Genomic DNA, 22,076 nt, shown 5'->3' with positions numbered 1-22,076 from the left:
TCACTGCCGATGGCGCGGCGCTGAGGAAGCAGAGGCTTTACCCACAATCCCTGCAGGTTGAGATTAATCAGCTGATCTCAGAGGATCGCCAGGCGGCGGCGGCGGCCGACGGTCTCCCTCCTCTGGTTCTGACAGGATAATAAGCTGGGAAGCTGCTGGGATTACTGGGAGGATCCCAGGAGGTAACAGGACTCCATCTCTGCATCATGGCTGCCGCTACCAGCTAAATGTCCCAGAATGCACCAGGCTGCCGAGACGCACCAACATTCACATAAAATCAATATGAAACGCTTCCAAACCAGGAAGTGTTTTGTTGTCTCGCCGTTCAGAAACGCTGCTGCATGCAGGAGGCTCCAAAGATCCACTCTTATTAAATTGAGCTTCTGTTAGCAGCTATTTTTACAGTGTAAACATTGGTTGGGGGCGTGGCCAGCAGCAGCTCATTTGCATAAAAGTGGCAGTTCCTGGTGAAAACAGGAAGAACTCAGAGAAACTGGATCAACACAAAATGTAATGAAGACGTTTATCCTGGTTAGTTTAACAGGAAGTGAAAAAGGTTGATCTATAAACCATCTATAACCAATAAGTTACCAATAATCCATAGACTGAGTTTACAGGAAGTGATCAACGCCGCAGTCCGACTGACTGGACAGATTTTATGACTGGAATGAGGAACAAAAACCTGATCAGAAGAGAAATCTAATCATTTATTCAGGTTTCTGAAAGTGTGTCAGAGGTTTTCACCCTGAAAGGTCCAGAAGCGTCTGAGTTTTATTCTTGAACATGTGACAGGAAGAGAAGCTCAGGACTCTGTGAACAAAGGCGCTCAGAGAAGCTGCATGACAGCCAGAAAGACACAAAGATCCAGAGAGAGATTCACTGGAGGCGATTTAAACGCCGCGGCGGCGCGGACAGCAGAGTGGCAGGCCTTTCCTCAGCTGTCACATTGTGAGTCCAGTCTCCAAACCTCCTGGGAAGGAGCCGAGAGAGAGAGAGAGAGGAGCGAGGCAGGACAGGACCTTCCAGCCCGTCGCATCAAATCCTGACACTAACTGCTCAGCTGAGACTCAATAAAAGAACCAGAAGAAGTCGCTCCACGCTGCCACTGACCCACCGCTTCAACCGCCGCCTCAGAGAGACTTTCCCAGAAAACCTCCCGTCCGATGGTTTAGGAAAACTCTGACAGGAACGATGTGGTGAAGCTGGACAGCAGAAACGGGATCACATCCAAACTGCCCCCACAGCAGGGGGACCAAGCCGTGGTTCCCGGGACCATCAGCGGCCCTCTGAAGGGTTTCCTGATTCCCTTCCTGCAGGGTCGTCTTTTCAGAACCAACGGCGAGGTTTAATCACAAACTTTAACGTTTCACATCAACCGAGGAGTCTGAAATCTGCTCCAGCTGCAGATTCCACAGCGATGGAATAACGAACAGGAAGAGGAGATGACTTAAAGATGGCCGCTCCCGAAGAACCAGATCCGGCCAGGAACGTTCAGCAAGAAGCAAACAAGTTTACATCCGGACAGAAAGTTGATCAGTACAGGAAACCTGACCATCATCAGGCTGAAATTAATTAATAAAGTATTTTTATTTCCATTTTTTCTGCAGTAACTAAGAATCTCAGAGCCCCGAATCACCTGGAGCTCAGATTTATCAGTCGCCATGCTGCGACTTTCAGCTTCTGCTCAGTAATTCAGAGAAACGGAGAAAGCATTTAAACTTCTGGAAGCTTTCCGTCTGCGCTGCGGATCAGTCAGACACGATTCCCATGATGCATCTGGGCAAACCGCCACGTCTGCTCCCAGGAGGGAGGAAGGAGTCGACGCCGTCAGCGACTCTCCTCCGTCTGAGGAGAAACGAACCGCAGCAGGTCAGAGATCCGATCTGCTGAAAACAAGATGGAGTCAAATTTAACATTTAAAAAATGTAAAGAGGAACTTTAATTTCAGGAGGATCGTTTAGTCACCGACAGATTGAAGCAGAAATAATCAATAATCGATTTAATCGGTTAAGAGATCATCTTACCTAAAGGTCTTCAGCTGAGCCCAGGATGAAGATGAGGATGAAGATGATCTGATGTGAATCTTTCAGCGAGGAGGAACAGGTGGAAACTTCATCTGTCAGGTTTGGTTCCGGTTCTTCCACTCTGGGTCGGATCGAGGCTCAAACTGAGCTCCGTGTTCTGGAGTATTTTACCAGGAAGTGAGGAAGAGGACGGTGGCCCGACCAGAGCCAGGAGCCTCACACGTCTCCGTCCTCCATGACCAGCCGCTGCGTTCTGCTGGGACGGGCCCGGTTCTGGTGGAGCAGAACCCGTTTGTTTGAAATGCGTCGAGCCTCCAGCGAGGCTGTGAGCGTGAATCGGATAACGGCTCCAGCTTCCTGTTTCTCGCCTGATCCTCCTCTCTCAAAGCCGCCGTGTCTTCTCGGATTAGATCCCGAGGTGTGTGATGTTATCCCGGCTTCCTGCAGGGATAATGTCGCCTCTGTGGGGTTTTGTCAGCGATGTTTTCTTCTTCATGGCACTTTACCGACAAAACGGAGCTTCGTTCTCACAGAATTCAGTTTGGAAGCAGAAAAATGAGTCAGAATCAACAGGAAGTCAGGAATTTTTCATAACGACGCTAATCTGACTCAGATTTTACTCTAAATTAGATTATAGATGTTTCCCTCCTGATGGTCCGGTCGACCCGGTTCTACTGGAACCAGAACATCTGCTCCACCTCCAGCTGCTCTGAGTCAAACCAACCTGTTCCCCTCCTGGCCTGTGGGGGCGCTGCACCAAGAACCACTGAAGGAAACGACACAAAAACCTCTGAAGACACGGAGAGCAACTTCCTTCTTCACCAGATGGAAACAAGATGGAGGATTTTAACGGTTGGAGGATTTCTCTTTAGGCTAAAGACCAGGAGCCATTTCTGCTGCTAGCGCTAGGCTAGCATGTTAGCTTTGGTTGGATTTACCCAGAATCCCCTGCGCCGGTCGATGAGAGGTGATCTGCACTGGCTGCTAGTGGTAAATAATTTTGTCAGCATGACTGTAACTAGTTTAAATATTTAGTTCTTTCTGCAGACAACGACTGATAATCCCTATAATCCTGATAATCCCACAAGATTATAAAGTTATTATTCAGTTGTCAAGTAGAAAATCAAACTCAAGGTGTGGAAATCTTTGCTGAAATTACTCTAAACTTGTTTCTGTGTTCAGTTTTTTACGGTTTGAGTTTCCCTCATTACGTCGCAGGATGACTCAGAAACAGCAACGCTCTGCATCACAGTGATAGATATCATTATTCAAAACTGCAGTGTGAGCCGACAGCGGTTCAGAAGTATTGGATTACTCGGTGCCCGGTGGTGGCAGCATCATGCAGAGTCCTGGTGAAGATCAGTTCCCCGGTTCAGAGGAGACGTTTCCCAGGAAGCATTTGGATGCGGAGCGCGTCGTGACGCTGCAGGGCTCTGACTCATCCCTGGTTTTCCTGCTCAGATCCCAATCGGACTCTCTGCTCCTCCACAGCCAGACATCAGACCAGATAACGTCCGATCAGGACGCGGCGGCGCGGAGCCTCACCTCTGGGGAAGTCCACCCTGAAACTCTCTGCCGCTCCGTCTGAGTCTCTGAGGAGAAACAACAACCTGCGCTTGAGCCCAGCGAACATGTAAACAACGGGAGGAAACGCTGCTGCGGCGAGTGGGTGTGAATAAACATGAGGGGGAATCTGCTTTCTGTCCAAACGTCACGGAGTGCAGAGAGGAGAGAGAGGGGGCGGTGTGAAGGAAGAGAACATGATTACATGGAGGATAAAGACGGAGTGGATTTGTGACGATCAAAGAAGGAAAAACGGAGAGAAAAGATGAGAAACGGAGGAGGAGATCCTGATGGCGGTGAGCGGATCAGGGGGGCGGAGGGAGAAACATGATGGGAGGGAGAACAAATGGGTCTCATGTGGCCGTCGGGCTGCGGCGCATTTAAATCAGAAACACACAGGAAGTTCTGCTCACCGTGCTTCCTGTCTGAAGAGCTGCGTTTCAATAGAAAAAACATCATTTCAGTGTTTCCATTAAATAATAAAGTAGAATAACTGTGGTCATGTTATAAATCATAAAAAATCCTGAGATTTTAATAATTCAGCCATGGTGGCGTTGGCGCTCAGCGTCTGGGCTGCACATCGACTGAACCAACGAAAACAGACCGTCGCCACTTCCTGTCGTCTCCTTCAACGTTTCCATCAGTAGTAACATCCAACCGGGAGCAGAGGGGAGGGGATGTGATGCGTTCACTGACCCAGACTGCTGAAGGCTGAATAACCTGGTCTTCAGGTTGTTCAGCCTTCAGCTTTGATTTAACCAATCCTGTGGAAATGTGCTGACATTAGCGTTGGCGTCTGTGCTGCTGCTCTGTGTTTAGCATTGAGATGCTATTTTGGGCTAGCATAGCTTCGCTGCCGGGCAAATCAGCACAACTTGAACACAACTATAGTCTTTTCCACGTCCAATCAGAAACAGAAGTTAACCCTCTGTGACCCAGAGAAGCCGCTTCGTCGCTGCGGTTAGCGGCCGTCGCTGTGCGCCGGGTTTACCGGCGTACCAGAAACGTGAGTAAAAAGGTTCCCCCGGGAACTTCTGCATGTTAAAAAAGATGTGATTGATTGTGTTAAACCAGTGGTTCTTAACCTTGTTTCAGGTACCGAACCCATCAGATTCATATTCACTGAACCCTTCTGTAGTGATGAATAAAATCATCTTTTTTCCAAATTCAACACATAGGACATAGCATACATAACTAGAGTCCAGTTGGGTCACCCCTAGATCACCAAGTCTTCTTAAAAGGTAGAGTCTCTGAGATCAGTTCTACAAAATGTTTTCAGCAAAGTTGAGCTGACGTCCAGGAACGACCCAAGGTATTTAAAATCTGCCAGTTTCAACAGGTTGGCCATCGGGAGAAACTGGAACCACTTCAAGGTCTTATTTAGATTATATAATTAGCTCTACATGCTTAAGATAATGAAAAATTAATAATAAATAATAAAGACTTTGCGGTATTCTGATTTAGTAATGTAATTATATTAGTTGTGTTACCACCTCCACGCCACTAGAGGCAGCACCAACCCCGAAAAGATGCGACTAAGGAGCAGATTTAGAAGTTCACCGAAAGCTACAGAATGTGGTAAAAACTGTGAGCTTTGCTGAAGTAAATAAAGACACAAGTTCAAATCCCTGCAGAGAGTGGAGCTCCTCCAATCAGGCTCCTCCACAGCTCTGATTGGCTCAGCAATGTAGCGTGATCCTCTGATTGGCTCAGCAATGTACCGTGATCCTCTGATTGGCTAAGCAATGAAACGTGATCCTCTGATTGGCTCAGCAATGTACCGTGATCCTCTGATTGGCTAAGCAATGAAACGTGATCCTCTGATTGGCTCAGGAATGTACCGTGATCCTCTGATTGGCTAAGCAATGAAACGTGATCCTCTGATTGGCTAAGCAATGTAACGTGATCCTCTGATTGGCTCAGCAATGTAACGTGATCCTCTGCAGCAAGTGATGGCAAAGCGCCGCGTCATCACGACTTTACACAAGTGTCTTTACCTCGCGGCAGAGGCTCCGCCGAACCCCTGGGGTTTGATGAACCCAGGTTAAGAACCACTGGTTTAAACGTTTTAGAACATTAAAATTGATGTAATGAATGAATTAAAATGAATGAGTTAAAGTTGCGGCCCTGTTAGAAACGGCAACCTGAACGATGATGATGGTTCTGCTGAAAACATGGAGGCACAAAATGTTTTTGGCGTTTCCACTAATTCCTTTCTTTGTTTATAAGGATTTTTATCTGCAGTTTAAAATAATTGTATAAACTCCTCAGAGTTAACAACTTGTTTCCCACTGGAGCTGCATGTTGGATTGATTTTCCACTCCTGTGGGAGGAGAAGGAACCAAACACATTAATGAGATGGAAGAAGAAGAAGAAGAAATGCCTTGAATAGTAATAACTGTGCCTCTATGATAATAGACTGGCATCTTTAAAATTTAATAATAATGCCACGTCTGCTTTCGGCAACAAATAATATCTGGTTCTGTTTTTTTCTGAAGTAAAAACACGGCGGAGCAGAGAGGAGGGGAACAGGTGCAGCGAAGCAGCCATGGAGGAAAATACATTGGATGCAGCAAATGGAGCATGAAGAGGATGATTGATCAGCAGGAGCCCACAATACAGACCCATCGATCACAATACGTGTTGAAGTTAGAATAAACTGTGACCTGCACATAAAACATTCATTTAGATTCATTAGTTATAACACGGCTACATGTTTTTATTACGTTAACGTGTAAAATCATGGTTTTACATAAAGTTCCTGCTGGAACCTTGGTGTCTGTGCGTTTCTGCTACGCTCCTAAATGTGACGCACAGCTACGTCCGCTAGCAGCAGCAGCAGCTTCTTTCTACCCACTGCAGGTTCGTTTCTGCGCCAAACGATCCGATTGGGTTGTTCTGTTCAGATGGTGCTAAAGGGAGTTAGCCTGTCAGCCAAGATGTTGCTAATGCTAGTGTTGCTAATGCTAACGTCCACATTTCTAAAGAAGCTCCATGAATGATCAGGGCTTCCTGAAAAGTTTTTCTCCAATCTGAAGATCAGATTTAAAAATAAACATTTGTTTGTTTGTTTATTCAATAGTTCAGCAGCTTTAAATTAAAAATGTTGCTTATTTTGTCAATAAATGTAATAATTACTTGGAGCCTGAAATGTCCTTCATTCCCCCCATTAAGAGGAAAAGCAGAAACTAAAACTCTGAAATGTTTCCGGGTTTTTGGTTCTGGAGCTTTTGATGTTGCAGGTTTCACGTCTTGATCCAGTGTCAGAAATAAAACCCGACTCGTTTTCTTGGTGATGAATGAGTGAACGTCTGGATGTCATGATGAATATTTATCTGCCGTCTCATAAAAGCTTCGTGTTGCTGCTGCTGGTTTTCTTCTCAAAGTCGCCTCCTGGCCTCTGAGCAGCTGATGATGCCTTGCTCAAGGGGCCGATCCCAGCCGGTTAGCTCGTTAATCAGACCTTCAGTCTGTCGCCGTTTCCCCGCCGCTTTGGACCAGAACGCCTCAGGACCAAGTTTACCAGACAAAACCTCCGCGGCAGAGGCTCCGCCGAACCCCTGAGGGTTCACGTCTCGTTTCAATGTTTGTGTCTCGCTTTGGTTTTCCGTCTCTTTTTGTTTCGTTTTGTTTGGTTTTATTTCGTCCTGTTTTGTCTGGTTTTGTTTTTCCGTCTCTTTTCAATTTATTTCGCTTCGTTTTGTTTCGTCTCTTTTTGTTCGTTTTGTTTCGTTTTATTTCGTCTCATTTTGTTCGTTTTGTTTCGTCTGGTTTTGTTTTTCCGTCTCTTTTCGTTTCGTTTTATTTCGTTTTGTTTTGTTTTATTTCGTCCCGTTTTGTTTCGTCTCATTTTGTTTCGTCTCATTTTGTTTCGTCTCATTTTGTTCGTTTTATTTCGTCTCTTTTTGTTTCGTTTTGTTTTTCCGTCTCGTCTTGTTTTGTTTCGTCTGGTTTTGTTTTTCCGTCTTGTCTTGTTTTGTTTTATTTCGTCTTTTTGTTTCGTTTTGTTTTTCCGTCTCGTCTTGTTTTGTTTCGTCTGGTTTTGTTTTTCCGTCTCTTTTCGTTTCGTTTTATTTCGTTTTGTTTTGTTTTATTTCGTCCCGTTTTGTTTCGTCTCATTTTGTTTCGTCTCATTTTGTTCGTTTTATTTCGTCTCTTTTTGTTTCGTTTTGTTTTTCCGTCTCGTCTTGTTTTGTTTCGTCTGGTTTTGTTTTTCCGTCTTGTCTTGTTTTGTTTTATTTCGTCTTTTTGTTTCGTTTTGTTTTTCCGTCTCGTCTTGTTTTGTTTCGTCTGGTTTTGTTTTTCCGTCTCTTTTCGTTTCGTTTTATTTCGTTTTGTTTTGTTTTATTTCGTCCCGTTTTGTTTCGTCTCATTTTGTTTCGTCTCATTTTGTTCGTTTTATTTCGTCTCTTTTTGTTTCGTTTTGTTTTTCCGTCTCGTCTTGTTTTGTTTCGTCTGGTTTTGTTTTTCCGTCTCTTTTCGTTTCGTTTTATTTCGTTTTGTTTTGTTTTATTTCGTCCCGTTTTGTTTCGTCTCATTTTGTTTCGTCTCATTTTGTTCGTTTTATTTCGTCTCTTTTTGTTTCGTTTTGTTTTTCCGTCTCGTCTTGTTTTGTTTCGTCTGGTTTTGTTTTTCCGTCTTGTCTTGTTTTGTTTTATTTCGTCTTTTTGTTTCGTTTTGTTTTTCCGTCTCGTCTTGTTTTGTTTCGTCTGGTTTTGTTTTTCCGTCTCTTTTCGTTTCGTTTTATTTCGTTTTGTTTTGTTTTATTTCGTCCCGTTTTGTTTCGTCTCATTTTGTTTCGTCTCATTTTGTTCGTTTTATTTCGTCTCTTTTTGTTTCGTTTTGTTTTTCCGTCTCGTCTTGTTTTGTTTCGTCTGGTTTTGTTTTTCCGTCTTGTCTTGTTTTGTTTTATTTCGTCTTTTTGTTTCGTTTTGTTTTTCCGTCTCGTCTTGTTTTGTTTCGTCTGGTTTTGTTTTTCCGTCTCTTTTCGTTTCGTTTTATTTCGTTTTGTTTTGTTTTATTTCGTCCCGTTTTGTTTCGTCTCATTTTGTTTCGTCTCATTTTGTTCGTTTTATTTCGTCTCTTTTTGTTTCGTTTTGTTTTTCCGTCTCTTGTTTTGTTTCGTCTGGTTTTGTTTTTCCGTCTTGTCTTGTTTTGTTTTATTTCGTCTTTTTGTTTCGTTTTGTTTTTCCGTCTCGTCTTGTTTTGTTTCGTCTGGTTTTGTTTTTCCGTCTCTTTTCGTTTCGTTTTATTTCGTTTTGTTTTGTTTTATTTCGTCCCGTTTTGTTTCGTCTCATTTTGTTTCGTCTCATTTTGTTCGTTTTATTTCGTCTCTTTTTGTTTCGTTTTGTTTTTCCGTCTCGTCTTGTTTTGTTTCGTCTGGTTTTGTTTTTCCGTCTTGTCTTGTTTTGTTTTATTTCGTCTCTTTGTTTCGTTTTGTTTTTCCGTCTCGTCTTCCCGGCTGCTGGCAGCAGCCCAGCGCTCCGACTGAAAGGTTTTCACACCAACAGATGGCGGCGCCGCATTGTGAGGGTCTCTGGCAGCTGCGTTGAGAGAAGCTGTGCCAGGAAGCGGTCGGTGTGAAGAATCGGACCGAGATCAGAACCAGCTCTGATTGGGAAAACGTTTCTTGTGGCTGTTAGAACTGATTGGCTGTTTAAGTGGAGTTTTCCATGTTTCCAGTTCAAACGTGTCGGCTGAGTTTTCATCCGTTTTTGTTTCCTGAACCAGAACCTGCAGATCGTTTCCTCACTGCAATAAAAACAGAAAACATTCTGCACACCGGAGGTCCGTCCATCAGGGTCAGAGGTCAAAGGTCAGGACTCAACAGAGTGCAGGAGGCATCGGTGCCGCTTTGGGGTCAGATGTGTAATGTAGGGCCGCCGCCCGTCCCTTAAACACGGAACCGTCCCGTATTTGGCTGCTAAATGTCGCGTCCCGTATTGAACCGATTCGTTCCGATAGACACGCCTACCTATCACACACATATCAGCACCAAGAGTAAATAATGACCAACATAAAACTGGAAATATTAAGGTCAGCTAAATTCTCGTTGCGGGAGCTGAAGGACCCCTGAACGCTACGGACCGACGCTGTTGCCTAGAGACGGACACTACGCAGCCACGGCGAGCTGCTGTCGACCCGGGTTGCTTTTCTTAGAATCAAATCCTCCCATAAAGATACAGACGTGAGGCTGCATCTTTATGAGAGGCTGAATAATGTGAGGATGAACACAGAGTTTAAAGAAATGTCCATCGTGGTTCAGTGCTGATGTCTGAATGGATCAGGAGAGAAACTGCAGAACCTGCAGAACCAGAAATCAGAGACTCTTCGTCCTCCATCACCTCCTGAGGCCGAGATGAACATTTTACTATGACTAAGTTTCTTTTTGTGCTTTTAGTCGACTATATTGGTTTATTTGCTTATTTATATCAGCCAAAACTATATAAATGATCATTTAAAGAACAAATCATACAAATAGATTAACAGTAAATACATAAATATTTCCTGCTTTAAAAGGTTTAATGCTTTCTGTGTGTTTTATTTTGAAATGCTGATATATTTAATGAATTCTGTGGTCATTTAATATATTATTACTGTCGGACCTGCAGCCCAGGGCCGGATCCAGATGGGGGCCAACAGGGAACCAAAGGAATTATACTGTAAATGTCTGATGTTAAAACTCTGGTGGATTTTTAACCTTCACAGTTTTACTTTAACAACGAGTTAAATATTCTGGAGCTGCACTTTTAGCTGCTGTACAGGATCAGACTTTCCACCACAAGAGGCTGTTTGGCTCACTTATTATACCAAATGATGAAAAATTGTTCTGGGGTTTTTGTTTCAAACACACCGACTATCCTGGAACCAGCCTCCAAAATGTTCTCATACCTTTAATACTTTCAGTTTCTGAGGATATGAACATTAAATCCGGTGTTATGATCAGTTACTCCGTGGTTTACCAACATATTTAAAGTAATTACTCTGATTGGAGTGCAGTTTTGGCTGCTCTGCCTCTATGAATCACTTTTAAAAACAGGAAACGGCCATAAAATGACGTCCCGCCCCAGGAGAGTCGGGCGCCGCGCCGCGGTGGGCGTCTCTTATTTCTGACCCTGGTGTAACTAAAGTTACTAAAACAAATCTAAACAGTTCCCAGTTCAAAAGTCTTATTAATCCCAACAGGAAACTAAATATCGTGACTAATTTTAACACAAATTCTTCAGTTATTGCAGATGCTGATGGCTCTTCTCTGGACAGATCTCCTGCAGCAGTCTGTGTTACAGCGCCGTTGAAGACGCCTCTGACTGAAGACCGTTTTTCTTCGGTCTGAAGAAGATTGTCCGACTGGTCCGTCATTTTCTTGATTTCATGTAAAATCACATGAAAGAAGAAGTGAAAACTTTCCGACCTAGGAATGGAGCTAACTGTTTCACTTCCTGTAGCATCAGACTGAAAACTAGGTTTGGGTTCAGACTCAAAACGAAAACAGTTGTCTTTCATATTGAGCTTTAATAACTTCAGATTGATGGCAGCAGACTTTCCTTCCTAGCGTGATGCTAACGGCTAACAGGTCTGGATTGTTATTGTTCCTGTTCGATGAGTGATGGCGGAGCTGCAGGTTGGATTCCCGCTGCAGACGGAGGAAACTGGGACTTCCTGCTGTGATTCTCTCAGGTAAACGAAACGTTTCCATTTTTCTCACCGAACAGAAACGGGTTTCGGGGAAATCTGATGATTTTCAGCCAGTGGGAGGAAACGTTTCTGTTCCTGAACAAAGATTTGGGCTGAAACTGGAGGAGTTTTTAAATCTGCAGAACACGAGATCATTTCTGAGGCAGAGAATTAAATCTGTTCAAACTGTTGGTGTTGTGTTGATCTGATGGAAACGAGCTTCTCCACAAGCTGCCGATTATTTCACTAAATGTTACATAAATATCACTAAAATCAACTTTTATCATCAGTTCTGACGACTCGGAGTCCAGAATGAGTCGGTTAAAATATCCTCGTTTTGTCCTCACGGCTCCGAATCAGAAAGTTTATCGATTCATTTTACCAGAAACATCAGAATAAATAAAAGATATTTCTACATGTTTTACTTCTGTGATTGACTGTCACAGCTCATTATTATCATTATTAGAATTTAATTTTCCACTTTTTCATTTTTTGGGGAGTAAATCAAATCAGAGTTTCCAACATATAAAGATTTAGGAAATTTAAAAAATAAATATCGACAATCAGCTTTTCATAATAGAGAATAAAGTCGTAATAATGTCTTTATTGTCAGAATGATTTTATTTTTCCTGATTTCTGCCGCCTGTTTTTGGGACTTTGCTCCGCAGGTGAACTCGCCTGGCTGCTCGCTCTGTTGCCTAGCAACCAGCTGATTGCCGTTAAGCGTCGCCTCCAGTCTGAATGGCAGAATTAAGAGCAGCTCGTTAAAATTAAAGGCCCTCACAAGGCTTATTTGTCCCACTGATGTGGAGGAAATCGGTTCAGAGGACGCAGGAAAAAACTCTTCATGCGGCTTTTATGAAGAGTTTTCCTCCCCAAGTTCCCATTACAGCCAACTGGGAATTCTGGGTTTAAGTAACGATTTCCTCTAAACAGTTTAACGCAGAGAGCCGCAGGAACGAGAGTCAGCAGATGTTTGTCTGGGGTCAGAGTTCATGCTGCTGCAGCATCGAACTGCTGAACGCGCCTCATACGGCTGGACCGGACAGGACAGGACAGGACAGGACAGGGCCTCGGGTCCCACAGGGACCAGCAGCGCTGTGGAAGGCAGTCAGAGCAGAAACTCACCGAACCCGAGCAGGAAGAACCCGGAGCGGGAACAACGAACGCGGAGCGGGAAGAACCCGGAGCGGAAACAACGAACGCGGAGCGGGAAGAACCCGGCCTCTGCTCGACGTTCCCACCTGCCTCCTCTTCGTCCCGCTGAGCTCTCTGAGCTTTTTAAGCTTCATTTGGATCAGACACTCATAAACTTATTAAAACAATCAGATTCAAACTCAGACAAATAGAAAAAGTTTATCAGAGTCGCAGCTCCAGGTCTTTATCAGGCCTCCATCGCCATGGAAACAGGAGTTGGGTCAGTTGAAACAAAGGATGGAGGCTGATGGTCACACACACACTAACACACTCACACATACACACACACACACACACACTAACACACACACACACTCACGCACACAGACTAGTTTACATGTGTCGTGGGGACTACCAATTTTATCATCACTTGTGGGGACCACACCCCCACACACTAACACACACTCACACGCACTCACACACACACTAACACACACACACTAACTCACACACTCACACGCACTCACACACACACTAACACACACACACTAACACACACACACTCACACGCACTCACACACACACTAACACACACACACACACACTCACACACACTAACACACTCACACGCACTCACACACACACTTACACACACACACTAACTCACACTCACGCGACCGAATTGTCTCTAAAGATCTCTGTTTTACATCAGCAGCTCTCGTGTTTCCATAGAACTAGAAATTTTAGATTTCTGACCAGGAAGTGGTTAAATGTGATTATTGGGGCCGCAGCGTCCGCCGTGGGGCTGCAGCATCCGCAGCATCAGCCGTGGGGCCGCAGCGTCCGCCGTGAGGCTGCAGCATCCGCAGCGTCCGCCGTGATGCCGCAGCATCAGCCGTGATGCCGCAGCGTCCGCCGTGATGCCGCAGCGTCCGCCGTGATGCCGCAGCATCAGCCGTGATGCCGCAGCATCAGCCGTGGGGCCGCAGCATCAGCCGTGATGCCGCAGCGTCAGCCGTGATGCCGCAGCGTCAGCCGTAAGGCTGCAGCATCCGCAGCGTCCGCCGTGATGCCGCAGCGTCAGCCGTGAGGCCGCAGCACAAACCATTTTGTCGAGTGAAATTCAGATGTAAACCACGGAGCAGCGTCTGACCTGCATAAGTTCTCTCACTCCATCTGATCTCAATTTAGCCAAACAGCGAGCGGCAGATGTTTCCCTGTTTGTCTCTCCACTCAGCGGCGGAGTGGAAATGGCGGGTTTGTGCTGCTCTCTGACCCCCATTACTCTGAAAAGCCGGAGACGACCTGGAACGGCTGCAGGAAGCGGAAGGAGCGTCCATGACGTCTCCCTGCTGCTCTGCTGTAAAACCTGAGCTGCATGGAGACCGCAGAGGAAAAACGGATGAATAAATGTAGAAACATTTTATAAAACATTCTGCAACCCGCTCTGCGTTGCTCCGCTGCAAAATTACACAGTAAAAAATTAACAGCAATGATTTGATTTATTTAGATTTAAATAAAAGAAATTGTTCATTTTTCAGCCAAATTTTAAAAACTATGAATATTTTACTCACCAGATAATATTTAGTTTATAAAACCGATAATTAGTTTTGAAAAGTTTAGTTTGAATTTAGTTGGGAAATTAAATATTTATTTCACTAACGGCTTTACTGCCAGGTGTTCATGCAGAAGCGGTTGCTATGGAAACATGCAGACGTTGATCTCACCTAGCAGCAGAGATCCACAAAACCAGCTTTTATTTTGATATTCCACTTCCTCTCATCGGCAGGTTAGCTAGCAGCCAGAATATTTATTAGTTAGCGAGCTAAATATTTAGCTTTTCAGTTAGCAATTAATCAATTATGACATCAGTAATGATTCATCCTGGTTAATAATATTAATGCAAAATCCTGGGTAAGATGGAAATTATTCATTTGTCTTCTGGTGATTTTATTCTAAATATGTTTAGTGAATCTGTTTTCTTTGCTCCAAGTGTTCAGATAAAAGCCGAACGTCAGGCGGACGTTCAGCCTCCGGTCCAGCAGGGGGAGCCGAAACGTCGTGAGGCTGGAGGCAGCAAATGGATTCACAGCCACGATGAACGTCTGAGTCACAATCACAACTCTGAGCTTTAAATATTTAGGAATATTTTAGGAAAATAAAACAATAAAATGTTTTTTTTCCCCAACATGTTTTGTAAAGCGAACAAAAAACATGAATCGGGATTTAAAAGGCGCCGTGGGGAGAAAATGGCCGACACATAAAAGGTTAATTTCCTTCAACTAGTTTGACTAAAAATTGTAATTATTTTCAGGATCTTTAATTGATGAATATAAAAATCAATAAAATCAGAAACTATTGAATAAACAAACTGGACATCAAACAACTTTACTGTTTTAATCTGATATTCACGTTATTTAAACATTGACTCTTTTTTTGAGCTAATCCTTCAGAAATGTGGATGCTAACATTAGCGTTAGCTGCTACATGCTAGCATCGAGATGCTATTTCAGGCTAGCATAGCTTCGATGATAAGCTAACTGCTTTTAGCACAACTTGAACACATCATTAGTCTATAAACAGAATTAAACCGGCAGAATTAGCTTCATCGTTAGCGGCTGTAGCTGTGCGTCAGATTTACGGTCGTACCAGAAACTGTGAGCACAAAGGTTCCGCCTGGAACCATTATATGTTAAAAATATTTACTGATGAGAAAAGGTCTTTATGGTCTACGTGTAGCTTAGCAGATGTTTCATAAACTGTTTTTATTTAAACATTCTTGGTTCTGATGAAGCAGTGAATATAATAAATACGTTATAATCCAGTGAACCTGGTTGTGCTGATGAGTTTCTGTGTTGTTTCGTTCGGCCTGTTCTCCGTTTTCCATTCATTAATCCTCCACTTCAGAGCGTATGGATGATTAAACATAAGCTACAGCCAATTAAAATTAAGCTCCCGTAATAAAATCCACAAGCTCCGTTGTCACAGTTTCACACTGAAGCAGCCGACATGAATTATCCTTTCATCTGCATCATCCGGCAGCAGAACGAAGGCCGGAGCCGAGACACGGCGAAGGCGAGTGGCAGGATGAAGACGTCATCCAGGAGGTCAGAGGTCACCGAGCCTCACGGCGCGAAGCAGCAGCTAATACCTGTAAAACAAATGTTCACAATGTTTATTCATTATTTTAGCCGATTTTCAGGAAGATGAAGATGTGGAACTGAAAAAGGAAGTAAAAATGTAAAGTATTGATGTTTGAACTTTCTGTGACATGAGAGGGAAAATATTTACCTGCTCAGCAACAAACTAAACATGAAATACTTAAAAATAAAATGGATTTGTGCAACAGAGCATCAGGGTCACTTTAGATCCTGTCAAAACACTCAATCTGGGAAGTTTCTGACATCTATGAGCTGGCAGGAAGAAAACTTGACATTTTCTAATTAATTTAGAAACTTTCTAAAAAAAATCAAATAAAATTTTTCTGAGTTTTAAAAGTTAAAAATTAAAATAAAAAAAATCCTGAAATTAACCCAAAAATATCTGAGCTTGTAAATAAATTCAGAGTTCAGGTGATGCGTTGAGGTGCAGTAAACAGGTGATGCGTTCAGGTGCAGTAAACAGGTGATGCGTTCAGGCAATGCGTTCAGGTGCAGTAAACAGGTGATGCGTTCAGGTGCAGTAAACAGGTGATGCGTTCAGGCGCAGTAAACAGGTGATGCGTTCAGGTGCAGTAAACAGGTGATGCGTTCAGGCGCGGTAAACAGGTGATGCGTTCAGGCGCGGTAAACAGGTGATGCGTTCAGGCGCGGTAAACAGGTGATGTGTTCAGGCGCGGTAAACAGGTGATGCGTTCAGGCGCGGTAAACAGGTGATGCGTTCAGGCGCGGTAAACAGGTGATGTGTTCAGGCGCGGTAAACAGGTGATGCGTTCAGGTGCAGTAAACAGGTGATGCATTCAGGTGCAATAAACAGGTGATACGTTCAGGTGCAGTAAACAGGTGATGCGTTCAGGTGCAGTAAACAGGTGATGCGTTCAGGCGCTGCGTCGTTCAGGCTCTTCTATGAACAGAAACAGCTGGAACGCTCCTGGAAGGACTCAGAAAAATGTTTTCTGTCTGATTCTTCCAGGTTTTGCTGAAATCTGGGACATTTGCTCTTTACGTAACTTAGCAGTTTCACAAAAGAGGAGAAGAAGAAACTGCAGGAGAGACGAAGGTTCAGCTCGGCGCCTGACTTCAGCTCAGACAAACAGACTCAGTGATGCAACAGGCGGGAAACAAAGGAGCAGAGAATGAGTGACGGAGGCTGGAAGCCTCTGCAGAGACGACCTGAAAGTCACCTCCACCCGACCTTCACGTCAGCCTGACCTCCTCCAGCCAGCAGCTTGTGTCTCTGACGGTTTCGGTCTGAGGATGAAGAGCAGGAACGTCCTGAATGGGAATCTGAAGACCGTTTTTCTTTCTGTTCTCTGTCGGTTTGTGTGTCTGAACCAAAGGCGTCAGCAGATCTTTAAAGCTGATCGCGTTCCTTGAAGTTTCCGTGTGAAATGCAGCCTGGCTCTGGAGACTCAGGTGTTTTAAAACCTGAGTCTTTGATCTTCGGTATGTGGGTCACCGTCGTACCTGCCTGAGAAACCGAAACGAGAAGGCAGCACGAGTCCTGCACCTTTCATGCACCTTCAAATGTTCACTTTCCCCCCAATGTCAAACATTTTGAATCCTAAACGTGCGGCATGTTTTTCTGTTCAGCTCTGCGTCAGAACTCACTTCACAGGCTGCAGCTTCGACATTTTATATTCAGATTCAAAAGCTCAAAGCTGGACTTTATCAGTCTCAGTTTTCTTAGGATGTTTCCCTCCTGATGGTCCGGTTGACCCGGTTCTACTGGAACCAGAACATCTGCTCCACCTCCAGCTGCTCTGAGTCAAACCAACCTGTTCCCCTCCTGGCCTGTGGGGGCGCTGCACCAAGAACCACTGAAGGAAACGACACAAAAACCTCTGAAGACACTGAGAGCAACTTCCTTCTTCACCAGATGGAAACAAGATGGAGGATTTTAGCGGTTGGAGGATTTCTGCTGCTAGCGCTAGGCTAGCATGTTAGCTTTGGTTGGATTTACCCAGAATGCCCTGCGCTGTAGTCCACTTCCTGCTTTTGGAGCAGTCTCTGGTCTGCTTGGCGTTCACATTCAAACCGAACCCAGACCGAGGTTTGGAGGACCAGAGGTCAGAGTTAGCTTATCATTCAGACCAAACAAGCAGGCCGGACTTGTGGACAACGGACTGGAGCTGGTTAAAGTGGATGAATCTGGACCCATTTGTTCTGGTCTAAACAGTTTGTTTCCCTCATTGGTCTGAATCCAGTCCAGTTAATTCTGGTGTGGATCAAACAGCTGGATCCTTTTTCTGATCTGGTTTTCTGTCCAATGGGAGTAATGATCAACACCATTTATTTACAAGTTATGGTTTGCTTCCAAAAAATCCCAACATGAAAGCAACCAGCACCAAACATAACAAATAAAGTCTGCTTTTGGGTCGGACCAAAGGTGTGAAAACGTCCTAAAATGAAGAAACCGGGTTTGATGCCAGCTGAGCTAACTGTTGCTGTGATGCTAGCAGAGCTAACTGCTGCTGTGATGCTAGCAGAGCTAACTGTTGCTGTCATGCTAGCAGAGCTAACTGTTGCTGTGATGTTAGCAGAACTAACTGCTGCTGTGATGCTAGCAGAGCTAACTGTTGCTGTGATGCTAGCAGAGCTAACTGTTGCTAACTGTTGCTGTGATGCTAGCAGAGCTAACTGTTGCTGTGATGCTAGCAGAGCTAACTGTTGCTAGCTGTTGCTGTGATGCTAGCAGAGCTAACTGTTGCTGTGAATATTTGCTGGGCTGACTTAAAGAAGCAGGAGATTGTTGATGTGGAAACAGCAGGAAGTGTCTGCTGGGTGGATCAGCGCTCAGATTAAAGCCGGATCATAATTCTGTTCACGTCTTCCAGGTTTACTGAGTTTCTGGCCAAATGAAGCGCAGATAGAAGAGCTGCAGCTGGCCAGAGATCCGGAGGTTCTGATGGGCCGCCGTGTCGGTTCTGTCTCATCCTGACTCTGAACCAGTGATGGCGGATAGTTTCTGTTCCCCTGCAGAGCTGCAGCTGTCAGGCTGCCTCCTACGCTGCTGTCACTGATGGGAAAAGCTTTACCTGACGACATGCTGACGGTTCTGCATGGCGCTGCAGGCCGAGTTCTGGAGAACCCAAATCTGTTTCATCAGTCCGATGATAAATCATCATCCGGCGTTTCCTAAATGCTGCAGGTGAGAGAAAAAACCAGCTGAGATGTTTGAAATGTTTTTTTTTTCTGACTAAAACCTTCAGTAAATCAGTTTGTTACATTTTAAAACCCCACAAAGTTTTAAATGTTTCTTCATTTTGAATCACAAACTTCAGTCCAATTTTATTCAACTCCAGTCCATCTGCCCAGAAAGTTCGGTCCTGTCGGTGACCTCTAATCGACCTCTGACCTCTGGTCCTCCAGACCTCGTCTTGGTTCGGCTGAAGTGAACTCTGGTTCAGTTTGAATGTGAACGCCAAGCGGACCAGAGACCGCTCCAAAAGCAGGAAGTGGACTACAGAGCAGGGCATTCTGGGTAAATCCAACCAAAGCTAACGTGCTAGCCTAGCGCTAGCAGCAGAAATGGCTCCTGGTCTTTAGCCTAAAGAGAAATCCTCCAACCGCTAAAATCCTCCATCTTGTTTCCATCTGGTGAAGAAGGAAGTTGCTCTCAGTGTGTCGTTTCCTTCAGTGGTTCTTGGTGCAGCGCCCCCGCAGGCCAGGAGGGGAACAGGTTGGTTTGACTCAGAGCAGCTGGAGGAGGAGCAGATGTTCTGGTTCCAGTAGAACCGGGTCAACCGGACCATCAGCAGGGAAACAGCCTGAGTTTCAACAGGTTCATCATTCAGCAGATTATTTCCAACAGGAAAACATCTCAGCCAGTGTTCCCAGTGTTCCCAGCTCAGTCTCCACAGGCAGCAGGTTAAAGGTTTTTATCCTCTGGAATGAAGACAGAACCAGGAGGAAGCTGCAGATTCTGTCCACCGTCTGGTGATCCGGAGTGTTTATGTGGATATAAAATGGAGACCCTGGCAGCAGAGGCGGCGGCTGATTGATGGCGCCTCTCCGGACCGGCTTTAGCGCAGCGGCGCTGATCTCAGCTACAGGAGCGTGTAATAACTGCTGAGGAATTTTAATGGCTTCAAAGCCCTCAGAGATCTGCTCAGCTCCTCGCCATCCATCTCCCGGCGTTAAACTGTCGCTGTCCTGCCTCTCCATTTATCAGAGCGCCGCTCCTCCTCCGGCCCGGCCCGGTCCGGCCGGTTCTGCCCGCTCAGCTCACTCCAGCTGCTACAAACCCCGCTACAGGTGGATTCCTCTCACACATCCACCTGAACGCGCCGATTCCTCCAGACCGGCCCTAACAGATCGGTCCGATCCGGTCCGATCCGGTCCAGTCACAGAGCTGATCTGATTGGATGAAATCGATCGCCTTCATTAAGTTCAGTTCTGGTGGACCATTTAGAGACCAACCTGCATTAAATCATCATGAATCTGCTTAACATTCATCAGCTCAGGATTTTACTCCTACTTCCTGTCCTCGCGGCGCTGCAGTGGTTCAATTCCCAGGTTTCAATCCTGGTTTGGGTTTTTCTGTTTAGAACAGAACGATGCTGCAGACGCTCAGCTGCTGGCTTTGCTCCCATGATGCATCTCTGCAGCTCTCTGGTGTCTCCAAGCAGAGAAGCTTTGAGTTAGCATCCTGCTAGCCCCTCCTTCTATCCTCCTGCTGCTAGCATGCTGCTACCCTCCTGCTAACATCCTGCTAGCATCCTGCTAACCTCCTGCTAGCATCCTGCTAACCTCCTTCTAGCCTCCTGCTGCTAGCATCCTGCTAACATCCTGCTAACATCCTGCTAGCATCCTGCTAACCTCCTGCTAGCATCCTGCTAACCTCCTTCTAGCCTCCTGCTGCTAGCATCCTGCTAACATCCTGCTAACATCCTGCTAGCATCCTGCTAACCTCCTGCTAGCATCCTGCTAACCTCCTTCTATCCTCCTGCTAGCCCCTCCTTCTTGCCTCCTCCTGCTAGCATCCTGCTATCCTCCTGCTAACATCCTGCTAACCTCCTGCTAGCATCCTGCTAACCTCCTGCTAACATCCTGTTAACATCCTGCTAACCTCCTGCTAGCATCCTGCTAACCTCCTGCTAGCATCCTGCTAACCTCCTACTAACATCTTGCTAACCTCCTGCTAGCATCCTGCTAACATCCTGCTAACCTCCTGCTAGCATCCTGCTAACCTCCTACTAACATCTTGCTAACCTCCTTCTAGCCTCCTGCTGCTAACTTCCTGCTAACATCCTGCTAACCTCATGCTAGCCCCTCCTTATTGCCTCCTCCTGCTGTCACAAAATTGAAGCCCAGCTGAGCTAACTGAGCTAACTGAGCTAACTCAGAGGCTTCCTCTCTCAGTGAGCTTCAATCATCCAGATAATTAATCTTGAAGAGAGAAACTAATTGCCAATTAAAAGCTGAATGAATCCTTTGAATGGAGCAGGAGGGACAGCTGCTGCTCTTTGTTCCTGTTAGAATCCCAGAGGAACCGGACCTGGTTCTGAGCCTCAGACCCGGTTCTGAGCCTCAGGCCTGGTTCTGAGCTTCAGACCCGGTTCTTAGCCTCAGACCCGGTTCTGACCTCAGACCCGGTTCTGAGCCTCAGTCCTGGTTCTGAGCTTCAGACCCGGTTCTTAGCCTCAGACCCGGTTCTGAGCATCAGACCCGGTTCTGAGCCTCAGACCCGGTTCTTAGCCTCAGACCTGGTTCTGAGCCTCAGACCCGGTTCTGAGCCTCAGACCCGGTTCTTAGCCTCAGTCCTGGTTCTGAGCCTCAGACCCGGTTCTGAGCCTCAGACCCGGTTCTTAGCCTCAGACCTGGTTCTGAGCCTCAGACCCGGTTCTGAGCCTCAGACCCGGTTCTTAGCCTCAGTCCTGGTTCTGAGCTTCAGACCCGGTTCTGAGCTTCAGACCCGGTTCTGAGCTTCAGACCCGGTTCTTAGCCTCAGTCCTGGTTCTGAGCATCAGACCCGGTTCTGACCTCAGACCCAGTTCTGAGCTTCAGACCCGGTTCTTAGCCTCAGTCCTGGTTCTGAGCTTCAGACCCGGTTCTGAGCCTCAGACCCGGTTCGGAGCTCAGACCCGGTTCTTAGCCTCAGTCCTGGTTCTGAGCTTCAGACCCGGTTCTGAGCCTCAGACCCGGTTCTTAGCCTCAGTCCTGGTTCTGAGCTTCAGACCCGGTTCTGAGCCTCAGACCCGGTTCTGAGCCTCAGACCCGGTTCTGAGCCTCAGACCCGGTTCGGAGCTTCAGTCCCGGTTCTGCTGCAGGATTTTATCCGCTGCATGCAGAACGGTCGTGGATCCTGCTGCATGTTCTGCTGTGGTTGTCAGAACCACTTAAAGGGCCGGTACCATGTAAAACCCACTTTCCAGCGTTGCATCATGTTGTTGCCGACCTGGAGCTTTGAGTCGTTGCTGGTTCTGGTCCGGTTTATCACAACCAGCTGCTCATGATTCTTTTCTCATTTCGTTTGGATCACATGGCGCCACCGGTCCACATGGCCCACATGGTCCAC

The 22,076-nt window shown here is 45.8% G+C and overlaps 1 long non-coding RNA gene across 2 annotated transcripts; it reads right to left on the bottom strand.

Moving 5' to 3' along the window:
- Positions 1-694: 694 nt before the first annotated feature.
- LOC145551601 (uncharacterized) lies at positions 695-2,302 on the bottom strand. 2 transcript variants are annotated; one of them, XR_014087469.1, is made up of 2 exons: positions 2,025-2,302; positions 695-1,886 (listed from the first exon to the last, which is right to left on the bottom strand). It is a non-coding gene; the product is annotated as an uncharacterized LOC145551601 (long non-coding RNA). The 2 variants fall into 2 exon arrangements; XR_014087468.1 differs by having other exon boundaries at positions 695-1,883.
- Positions 2,303-22,076: the final 19,774 nt, after the last annotated feature.

This window comes from Poecilia reticulata, chromosome 5 (genome assembly GCF_904066995.2).
Source record: "Poecilia reticulata chromosome 5, P_reticulata-male-v2, whole genome shotgun sequence".
In the NCBI taxonomy this organism is placed as follows: domain Eukaryota; kingdom Metazoa; phylum Chordata; class Actinopteri; order Cyprinodontiformes; family Poeciliidae; genus Poecilia; species Poecilia reticulata.
Note: the sequence above shows the minus strand (reverse complement) of the source record. Positions and strands in the feature narration are given on the sequence as shown.